General features: G+C 43.0%; 1 protein-coding gene across 1 annotated transcript in view; it reads left to right on the top strand.

Annotated features, from left to right (window-relative positions):
* Positions 1-1562: 1562 nt before the first annotated feature.
* The window catches only part of NSD2 (nuclear receptor binding SET domain protein 2), a 119303-nt gene continuing 109732 nt past the window's right edge, over positions 1563-11133 (top strand). The window contains 1 exon segment of the mRNA XM_036763050.1: positions 1563-1678. The gene's annotated coding sequence lies outside the window, so the exon portion shown is untranslated.

Here is an 11133-nt window from a genome sequence, read left to right as displayed (position 1 = left end):
CCTCCCTAACTAGACTGAATTCTATCACCCTGTTTAAACACTTTAAAAGATCTGTGATTTCCTTGGTGTGGATGTTCCTTCATCTGTAAATGAAGGGGGTTGGACCCAGCCTTAAATCCTATAATCCGGTGCTGGAAGGTGTTATATTATCAATCCACCAGGCTGCATTGACGCGGACCAGCATTCTAAAGGACTTCTTTTGCTTCAGGCTCTCTTCATTTGCAACTTCCTTTTGAAATGAAATTGGGTGCACAGTGGGTGGAAGCGGTCCTCTGTGGCCAAGAAAAAAAAGAGAACCAGGCCCGAAGCCTACATCAAACAGCTAAGGACTGGGCCACAGGGTTCTTTTTTCAAACTTCAGGGGGCCAGCTTTTAAAATTCCAAGCTGCCATGTGGTCCTCCTCCGGGAAACGTCCTTTTCCCTTCGGAAGGAGTGCGATTCCTGGAGCCTGTCCTCCCAGGGATCGGGCTTTCGAGGTTTCTAAAATGTTGCCAGAATTGACACCGGGGTGGGGCTGGGTTGCAATGAAACAGTGTCTCAGCCGGCAGGAGTGTGGTTTGGGTCGCGTACACAACCAGACTGGGTCCTGGCTAGTGAACGTCGCCTGCCCCGGCTGTCAGCCGGCCCGGGGTGGGGGTGGGGATGATGTCTTTCCCTTTTCGGCCCCGCCGTCCTCCGGCCAGTGCCTGGGCTCTGGGCTGCAGCCCGGTCCGCCGGGCCGCCGAACAGCAGCGACTCCTCCGCCAGCAGAATTACCCAGGCATGGAACGGGCTGCCCTGCCCGGCTGGGGGAGGGGGGATGGCGGTGTGCGGGGGGAGCTACGTCACCGGGTTCCATTCAGCGCGCGCGAACTCAGCCCGGCAGCGACAATCGCCCGGAGGAGGTAGGGCTGGGAGCCTAGAGAAGGAGGAGGAAAGGAGAGGGGCGGGGGTAGAGCCCGGAGGGCGCCGCTGATTGGGTCGAGGGAGCAGGACGTCATCACGTTCCAGGGCCCGTTCTCGTCTCCTAGCTACATGCCCCATCTTTTTTTTTTTTCCGTGCTGCGTTTCCTCGAGGGCTCTCCCCCTCCCTCCCTCCCCCCCCCCGCCTCCTCCTCCCTTTTTTCTTCCCTTGCTACCTCCGGGCTCGCGTGCGCGCGCACCGGCCTTTCGCGCTCCGGGGGAGGCGGCTGGCGCGCGCACAGCCCTCCCCACCCCGGCCCCAGCCCCTGCCCCTCCTTCCCCTTCTCCCCCGCAGCCCAGCACTGAGGGGATTTGAAAAGCCCGGTCCGCCTGCAGCGCCAGGCTGGCAGCCAATCAGAGGCGCGCACTTTTCCCGCTGCTTCTCTCTCTGCGGCAGCCGCAGGGCGAGGAGCGGGAGGCGGGGTCGGCGCCGGCGCGCGCGGAGCAGCCTCAGCCTCGGCCGGCGAGCCGCTTCTCCCCCCCTCCCGCCCCCCCCAACCACCCACCCACCCCCTCGGAGCGCCCGCCGCCTCCGCCGCCGCCGCCAGCCCCCCTCCCTCCTCCCTCCCCCGCCCCCGCCCCGTCCGTCCGTCTGTCGGTGCCGACCCCTGCAGGAGCCGTCGCCGCTGCCGCTCTCCCTCCAGCCGCCCGCCCGGGAGCCTCGGCTCCCTTCCCTCCCGCGGAGCCGCCGCCTCACAGCGAAGCCGCCCCCTCAGAGGATGCGACACGGCACAGGTCATTGAGAACCCCGCACCCCCATCCCGGCCCTCGGGCCCCCACTCCTCGCCCCCCACCCCCCCGGGCCTAACCGACTTCCCCAACCGCCGCGGGCCGGGCAACGGCGGGCGCGCGGGGCGGGCGGAGGGAGGGGGAAGGGGCCGGCGGGTGCGCTGGGGGCTCCCGGCGCTGGGGAGGGGACCGGGGTTGTCTCCTCTGGGCCTGGCAAGGGGCGGGTAGGTAGTGAGGGGTCGGGGGTGGGGGCAGGCGGTGATCCCACCCTCCCCTTCTCTCCCCCCCTTGCCGCCCCTTCCATCCGTCCCTCCCTCCTCTTCCTCCCTTTCTCCACTCCCCCCTCTCCCTACTGCCCCCCACAGCCTCCCCCGCCCCCCCAGCCTTCTTCTTGGGGAGGCTGATTGAGCCCCTCTATCTCCCATTGAAATCTCGAGGCTGTAGGTTGTGCCTGGAGTTGCCTCTATTTCCCCCCCTTTTTGTCCCCCCCCCACCTCCCGCAGGGTTGAGGAAAAGATTGGGGGGAGCAGCTGCAGGCTCCAGCAGCAGCACCCCCACCCCCACCCACTAGCGGGCTGCTTGTGCAAGCGCTCTGTGCCGACATCTCTGCGGGCTTTGGGAGGGGGCTTCGATGCCCTTCTTCCCACCCCCCATGAAACGGAATGGAATTGAGGAGGGGGTGATTAGGCCATGGTGGAGAAGGGTCAGTTCCCTCCTCTTCACGGGGCTGCCCCAAGGAGGGCGCGCACACACGCTGGCGCAAAAAAAAAAAATCCCTAGGTTAAATGAAATGATGGGGGTAGGTGATTTTTCCTTTTTGCCCCCCAGCCGCACATCACCAACCCGCCTATCCCGCCCTCCCCCAGCGCTTTGTATGACCCTTTCCTTTATTTATTACTGTAAATGAACCGGTTCCAGGGAGCATACTGGATGAGATTGGGGATGATGATCTGGCAGCAGTCAGGGAAAATGTAATTCTCTAATTCTCGCAGCCTGTATAGAAGAAGGGGGGTGGGGTGGGGAAGCAGCCATGTTAGATCCAGATCCTTTATCCCTACACCAAACGAGGAGATGATCCTCTACTTAAAGCCTCAGTTTCGGTCCAGCTGCACCTGTGTCACTCAGAATCACAAGCCAAAGGGTGTAGGTGACAGAAGGAATCCGTACCTCTTTTGATATGGATGTGATTTACTCACCTTTATTTCTAACAGTGCTACTGGGTGATAGAAAGCTGGAGAGCTCCGCAGGTATAAGAGACTTATTTCCAAACCCTTCTAGGTAGTTGTTCCTTGGCTTGGATGATAACTTGTCCTCCTGCTGTCTGTAAGGAAGCAAGTAAAGAACGGAATTAAATCTTTGTTCAATGAGTATGTATAAAATTCTTAATGTCTGTTAAAGGAGGTGCAAATTCTAATTCAAAAAATCCACAGAAACACAACATTTTGGTAGTTCTAACTGAGCCTAGAAGAGAATGAGAGGTTTGTTTCCTGGATCTATTTGGCTTTGCCATTCATGTTCAGTTTTATAGCCATTTGTCGTCTGAAGGGGGAGTTAAGGGCTGCTGCTTCTGCTGAGCATTTTAATTCACAGGAAAAGAAAATAAAGCAGGGGTTTTGAGATAGTTCTAGTTTATAGGCCTTGAAGTTTTTAGGATAGCTTGTCATATGTAGTACAGAGTCATATGGGGTGTGTTAACATTTTTATCTACTAGCTTCAAAGTGTGGTCAGTAGAGGCTCTTCCTTTGTCAAACTGAAGTTTGCTAGTACTGCCTAGTTAAAAATTTCTGACCTGTTGGCTGTAGCTGTTAAATCTGTCATATTTTGTTGCTATTTTGAAATGCCATTAGTATTTATTTTAAGGGATCTTCTTATCTAATTATATAAATTGTATTTGAATTCTGCAGAAATTAGAGTACTGCTAAATCAAGAAGCTAAAAAGAAGGTCTCTCCTGTCTGTAGTTATATTTGACTGAAGGACTGGGAGTAATCATGTACAATATTGTTGTCATAGAAATGTATTAAAGCATCAATAGTTTGATATGCCATTTTTATTGAAACAATGTAAAAGATGAAGTAAATTGGTAACAGTAATTTAGCATATTGTCATTTTAGACTTTTGGGTCATTATGCTATAAAAATACAATTTTGAGTTTCAAAGTGGACCCTTGGTAGGATGGTGCTGTTGCATTCAAACTTTGTTCTTTTTATTCAGATAATTAAGATTGGAATTTACTGCTCTGATAGAAAGTGAGTTTGCAGATTGATTTGCAGATGGATTCAGGGGACAGGCGAAGAGAACTACCTCAGTATTAATAAGGAATTCTCATGACCTTGTTTAAAATGCTGTTAAACAGTAAGCAATATGTATTTCTCTTTAATTGCTATCCATGACAAAAAAATAAAGCCCTCAATCTGGAATCAAAAGGGGTGGCTGTTTATGTACGTTTGAGGCATTCTTTGTTTTTACACGGAATGCATATTCATAATTTAAAATGAGCATACTGTCCTTTTTCTTAGTATGAAATTTAAAAATTATACCCTTTTTTCATGCAGTGATAGTAGTTGCAATTTAGATTTGGAAATGAAGAGGATTACCATGGCTTTGAGTCATTTCCTCTTCTTCTTTTCCATTTTGATATTTGCACAACACATATTTTAGGTTGAGGGTAGCAACAAGAACATTCAAAATTGTGAAATTATTGCGTGATTTTTTAAGAAGCATATATTCAATAATAAATCAGTTGGATTTTCAGGCACCCTTATAGGATAGGTTGGTATCTAATTATAAGGGTGAACATAAAATGTATATACTCTTCACTTTAAAGGAAGTGAGGAAATCCTAGAATGATCAGTAGGTGGTCTTCATGCTTGAATTTTGACTGTTTGGGGGAAGAACTGTAGCTTTATAAAAGGATATTGGACCAAGTTGTATGTTTTTTTTTTTTTTTTTTACTGAGCTACTAACCAGAGGATGAATTTTTTTAGTTGACTAAAATAGATAAGCAAGCATATCTAGTTCACAGAATCGTAAAGTGCCCTTAGAGACCATCTATTCTAATCCATACTTCACAATAATCCTTTCTACTATAGTACTTACCTGACAAATGTTCTAGTCTTTGCTTAAAGACTTCCGGTAAGGGAGAAGCCACTGCTTCAACTCATGCCACATTTGAATACTTGTTAATTGTTAGAAGGGCCTTCTTTACTGTCAAGTCCAAATTGCCTCTTTTTACCTTCTCTAGTTATGCAGTTAGTACCTAGTTTTCTGAACCTCAGGGACAAACCAGAACAATTCTGTTTCTCTTTATGTTTCCTGATAACTACTCTTTTCCAAGCTAAACATACCCATTTGCTTTACCTGAGATACTATGACATAATCTTGGTCCCCTTCCCCATCCTGGTTGTCTTCTGAATAGTCTTCTGCTTGTCAACAGCCTTTTAAAAATGGGGTTCCCAGAATGGAATACAATATTTAGTATGTAGTCTAAGGCAGAATAACAGCATGTCTCTGACGCTTAGTAATTTATATGACCATATCATTGCTGTCCTCTAAGCCTAATTTACTGCATCTGCAAAACAACAATAATAGTACCTTATGATGGCCCAATTAGATAATGCATGTAAACTGTTTTGTAAACTTAGAAGTGTTAATAGATGTCAGTTGTTATTGCTGTTATTTGTCACTTCCTACTGATGATTCCTCTTAAGCTTGCAGTCCATTCCCCAGATATTTTAAATACAAACTATCCACTGTTGTTCAGTTGTTCCTGTCATGTCTGACTCTTCGTAATCTCTTTTGGGGGTTTTCTTGGAAAGGATACTGGAGTGGTTTGCCATTTTCCTCTCCAACTCATTTTACAGATGAGCAAACTGAGGCAAACAGGGTTAAGTGACTTGCTTAGAGTCATACAGCTAGAAAGGTCTAAGGGCGGATTTGAACTTGGGTCTTTCTGACTCTAGGCCTGTACTTTATCCACTGCGCCACCTAGCTGTGAAAATATCAGCACCTTCTCCCATCTTGGAGAGTTGGTTTTTTGAACCTGAGTGTATGACTGAGTTTATCCTTATTACATCTCTCTCCGCCCAACCCAACAAACTCTTGTAATGAGTAGTTAAGCAGAGCCAACAGGGACAGTGCAGTGTAACCTTTAACACCCTTAACAAAGGGAAGTAGGTGCTTCCTTTGTCCCTTCTCCAACACTTAGCACAGTTCATGGCACATAGTAAATGTGCCATGATAAATGCTTGCTGACTGACTAGCCTTCTACAGGGCCAAAATTGGTCATAAAATTACTCAGCATTTGGCTTCATTTTAGATTTTTTTTTCCCTTTTTATATTGCCATTGTGTATACATTGCTCTACTTGCTTTACTCCATCAATTATCTTCCCAGACCTACTAATTTTTTAGGTCTGATCATTTAGCTAGTTCTGAATAAACCCAATTGTGTTACCATCTAGTCTTCATTTCTCCATGTTTTCCACAAGAGGAGAAGGAGAAACTGTAAAATGCTTTGCTAAAATATCAGATATCTTTTAAGTTATTAAGACTTAATGCTGCATGGAGACTTTAGGAAAACATTGTGTAACTTAAAGCATTTTCTGATATACCCCTCCAGTAGGCCCAGGGGTAGGGACCAGACTTGAGATTTCATTATTATCAGAAACTCTTAAAAGAGCTGCCTGGGACTTAGGGGGGTTAAGTGTCTGGTCCAAGGCTGCATAGCCAGTACATAGCAAAGAGGGTATTTTGAACCCTCTCTCTACCAGGCTAGTAGTAACTCTAATAACTGGCAGAATGGAAACTCTTGACGAAACTGTGATGGCTTCAGCAGTCAACTCCTACTTCTCTAGACATTCACTAACCATACTGTTAATTATATTGTAGCATTTTGTCAGAATTGTTCAGTTTCTGGAATGGTTTGGAAACCAAGACCAATAGGATTGGAATGCCATAGTACATGTGGTACTAATAGTTGAAGACCCAGAAGGATAAATAAACTCCTGTAGTAACCAGACGCTTACTTAAGCAAGTTAGGTGCATAGTTCTTTTTAAATTAATATGCTTTACTTAAGTTGTATCATTTGTTCCTCATTATAACCCTATGAGGTAGGTACAATAATTATCCCCATTTTGCAGATAATGAAAATGAGCCTGAGAGGTGTTAAGTGATTTGTCCAGGGTCATACAGCGTCTAAGGTAGGATTTTAACTCAGGTAGCTGCCTAGATCATAAACTGAGTAAGGCCTATTCAGGTGTTGAAGATTTCTCTTAAAAGCACTTCAAATTTTAAAATGTGTTCATGAGTGACAAATTGTAGACCAATGGTTTAGGCTCCACAACTCTGAAATACAAGTAGTAATTCAGATTTAGGATTAAAAACTACTCTAAGAGAACGAGAAGTATTCTAAATAAAAAGTTGTGGGTCAATATGTAGTTGACAGGTAGTGTATACAAGTGGCATCAAAGAATAGTGATCCAAACTTTTTTTGTTTTGTATGTTTGATCAGGGAGGGTGTCTTATCCACTTGAAACCTTTAAATTTGGTGACTTGTGGCTTGACTTAAAGGAGTTTGGTTTTATAGTAAGCATATGTTCCTTTTTATGTTTAAATCTACTTGGAATACATAGAATTACAATTTAGGATAAATGCACTACTATACTAGTCTTGTATATTTCAGGATTATGTTCATAAAGTATGCATGCAAAATGAACTGATTTAGAAGAGAAGCCCATTTCTCTTTAATAGAATTTTATGACAAGAAAAGAACTTGGAAATAAGTCATTTATATGGCACTTTTAAGGCTTACAAAGTATAATTCTCTTATAGCTCTGTGGAGCAGAGGAAGAAATTAAGAAGCAGATGTTATAATTGCTTATGGTCATAGAAGGCTAGAATTTGGACCTACTACTCCTGACTTGTTGGAAGTGTAGCAGTCTTTTCACTATAGCACAATGCCTAATCCAGTCCCTTAATTATACTGATGATGAAACTCCTCAGTCTGGCCCCTTCATTTTACAGAATAGAACACTTCTGGCCTTTGGGGGTTGAATGATTAATGTGACCATGGGTCATATAGTAATGGTGGCAATCTAGACAGCCCTTCAGATCTCCTCTTTCCCATGCCATTTTGTTTTTATTATCAAATTGAGAGTATGAAAAGAACAGTTAGAAAAAATACTGAGGAAGTATCTTGTGTAGACAGTACTTGCTTCTCAGCCTCCTCTTTCCTTTTGTCCCTCCTCCTATACTAACCTATATAATTGGGTTTGATTAAGGTTGGGTTTTTTTTTTAAATCCTGGGGTCCTAAGCAAATGCTAAACAAAAAATGAGATTATTTCACATTTTGCATTTGACTCTTTGTTCTACCACTATAAGTTTTGAAGGAGTTGACTAATTTTCACGAATTTTGCTATGCTGATTAAGTATATCAGGATTCAACTCTTTAATCAGATTTGTTGTTCAGATTGCCATTTTGAAGTGACATGGTAGTAGACAAATTTTTAGATGCATGTACTTTCCATGATTATACTGAATTAGATGAGACATATTTCTTTATGAAATTAAATTAGTATGCTTTGGGTAGCATCTAGCTGATATTCAGTAAAGGCCTTCCAATCTTGTGTTTCCAAAATCATCTTAGGTACAACATGGATATTACTGTCTTCTTTTCAGTTCCCATATCACAAGTTTATGGGGTGTTGTAGATACTACCGTAACCCGAATGGTGAGGAGCAAGACTGTAGTGTCAAAGATTTAGAGCTAAAACATCCTTCAAGGTCATCCAGTCCCCCCTCCTTTTACAGATGAGGAAACTGAGGTCAAGATACCTTAAGCTGTTTGCCAAAGGTCACTCAGGTTAGTAAATGGCAGAGAGGTGGAATTTAAACCCATCTTCTGACCTTAAAACCATTGTTCTTTTTATAATACCACTCTGCCTTTCCAGTTGTTTTCAAATTTTAGTACATCATTATATATCTTTATATTTGGACTCATAAAAACCAATTGATACACATAATCACATTTAAATAGTTGTAATTTTGGTAGTTGAATATAATGTTAGAACTTTGTTTTTATTAAGTCATTAAAAATTCACAATAGCAACTTTTGGGATAAAAGGTCTTTGGAAAATCAGCTTTCAGGGGTAGTTGGTGCTTTCTTTTTTTTTTAAATAGCATTTTTTTTTAAATTTTTAGTTTACAACACTCGGTTCTACATAATTTTGAGTTCCAGATTTTCTTCCCTCCCTCCCCCCCTCTCTCCCCAAGACGGCATGGAGTCCCATATAGCTTCCACGTATAACTTCACATTGAATTAATTTACACACTAGTCAAGTTATGGAGAAGAACTGTGATCAATGGAATGAATCATGCGAAAGAAGAAGCAGGACCAAAAAAGAAAAAACAACCCCAAAACAAAAGAGAGAAAAAGAAAAAAAAGGGGGGGAAAGGCTAGCATGAAGTGTGCCTCAATCTGCATTCATACTTCATAGTTCTTTCTCTGGATGTAGATAGCATTCTCCATCGTGAGTCTGTAGTTGGTGCTTTCTTGGTCAACCATCAGCAGTATATTATGGGGTACAATATGTGTTTTTCCCTTACTTTTTAAATTGTATAATTTGTTACATATTTTTAAAAGACAATTCTTAGTTCATTACATAACTTAACCTTCAGTTCCTCCAATCCAAAGCAGTTTTAGTTGCTTAAGTAGGAAGCATGTTCAAGTAGATGGACATTATATTTCTCTTGAGCATCATACAATGCTAACAGTGACAGACTCTCAGAATTAGATGAGATTTCAGAGGCTCTCTATTCCCAAGATAGCTGCACAGTTTTCTCTACCGCGAGCTACTTATTGGCCAGTAATACTCCCAAGTATGGCCAGAACTAGATTAAAATGTAATTGGGAAGTTTTAACAAAATAAATAAAGCTAATATAGAACATAAATAATGTTAATATGTACTTTTCGAAGTCAACATGTGGCTGCAGGGTTCCTTACTTAGGGTTTAGTAGTCCCAGTTTCTATTTGAGTTTGACACCATTGCCATATAACTTACCTGACAAATAGTCATCCAGCTTCTATGTGAATACCTTTTTTTTAAAATTGTTTATTTTTAACAATTTATCTTTTAAAAATTTGAGTTCTGAATTCTCTCCTTCCTATCCCTTCCCCACCCACTGAGAAAGCAAGAAATGTGATATCAATTAGTTATGTGAAATCATGCAAAACATATTTATGAATACCTTCAGTGAGGTAAATTCACCTTTCCCCCTAAAATCTGCTCCTCTTGTGAACCTCCATTTTTGTTGAGGATACCATCATCATTCTTGTTACCCAGGTTTTTTACACTTTACATCTTTGATTCTTGAGTCTCCCTTAACCCAAATGTTGTCACTTGCCAAACTTTAACAGTTTGTCTTCAGCAATATCTCTTCTATCACTTCCCTCCACTCTATTGCCTGGCCACCATCCTAGTTCAAGACTGTCTCTCTTGCTTGAATAGGGATATATGACAAGAGCTTTCTCTTGAATTTTTTTTTCTATATTGCAAGATTCCCTCTCCTGTCTCTAAGACATCCTTCACATAGCTGTGAGGAAGCAGCATAGTGTAGTGGTTAGGGTACTGGACTTGTAGTCAGGAAGACTTGGCTTCAAATCCTGTCTCAGACACTTAATTAACTTTGTGACTTTGGGTAAGTCACATAATCTCTCTGGGCTTAAGTGTCCTCATCTGTGAAATGAAGGGGTTGGACTTGATGGTTTCTAAAATCTCTTCTGTCTCTAAATATATGATCTTATGATTTTTCTAAAGGGGCCCTGTGTCACTTCCTACTCAGTAAACTCCAGTACTTCCCTCTTTCAGAATCAAATATACACTCCTCTTTTACTTAAAAGTCTTTTACAACCTGACCCTAACCTACCTTTCTAACCTTATTTTATATCCCTTTCCTAAGAGCCAAACTGGCCTTCTTACTTTTCCTCCCAAACAACTCTTTGTGTCTCACCTCTATAGCTTTGCACAGTGAGTGTCCCCTGTACCTGTAATACATTCCTTCTCTTCTTAGAAACTTATGTTTCTTTTAGAACTTACTTCAAGCACCAGATTCTACATGTAGCCTTTCTTGATTTCCCTCCTCAGCTGCTACTGTTTTTTCCCTCCAAAAGAAATTATCTTTTATTAATTTTATTTATATGTTTACAAATGTACATATCTCCCTCAGTGACATGTAAAGCTCTTGGGATGGGGGCATTTATTTTTGTCTTTATATCTCCAGCACCTAGCAAAGTATCCAATTGTTTGTCAGTTGTGTCTGGCTCTTTATGACTCCATTTGGGGTTTTCTTGGCAGATGTACTGGAGTGGTTCACCATTTCCTTGTTCAGCTCATTTTATAGATGAGGAACTGAGGCAAACAGCGTTAAATAACTTGCTGAAAGTCACACAACTAGCAAGTGTCTG

This window comes from Trichosurus vulpecula, chromosome 6 (assembly GCF_011100635.1).
Source record: "Trichosurus vulpecula isolate mTriVul1 chromosome 6, mTriVul1.pri, whole genome shotgun sequence".
Taxonomy (NCBI): Eukaryota; Metazoa; Chordata; class Mammalia; order Diprotodontia; family Phalangeridae; genus Trichosurus; species Trichosurus vulpecula.
The sequence above is the reverse complement of the archived record's forward strand: the minus strand, read 5'-3'. Positions and strand labels throughout refer to the sequence as shown.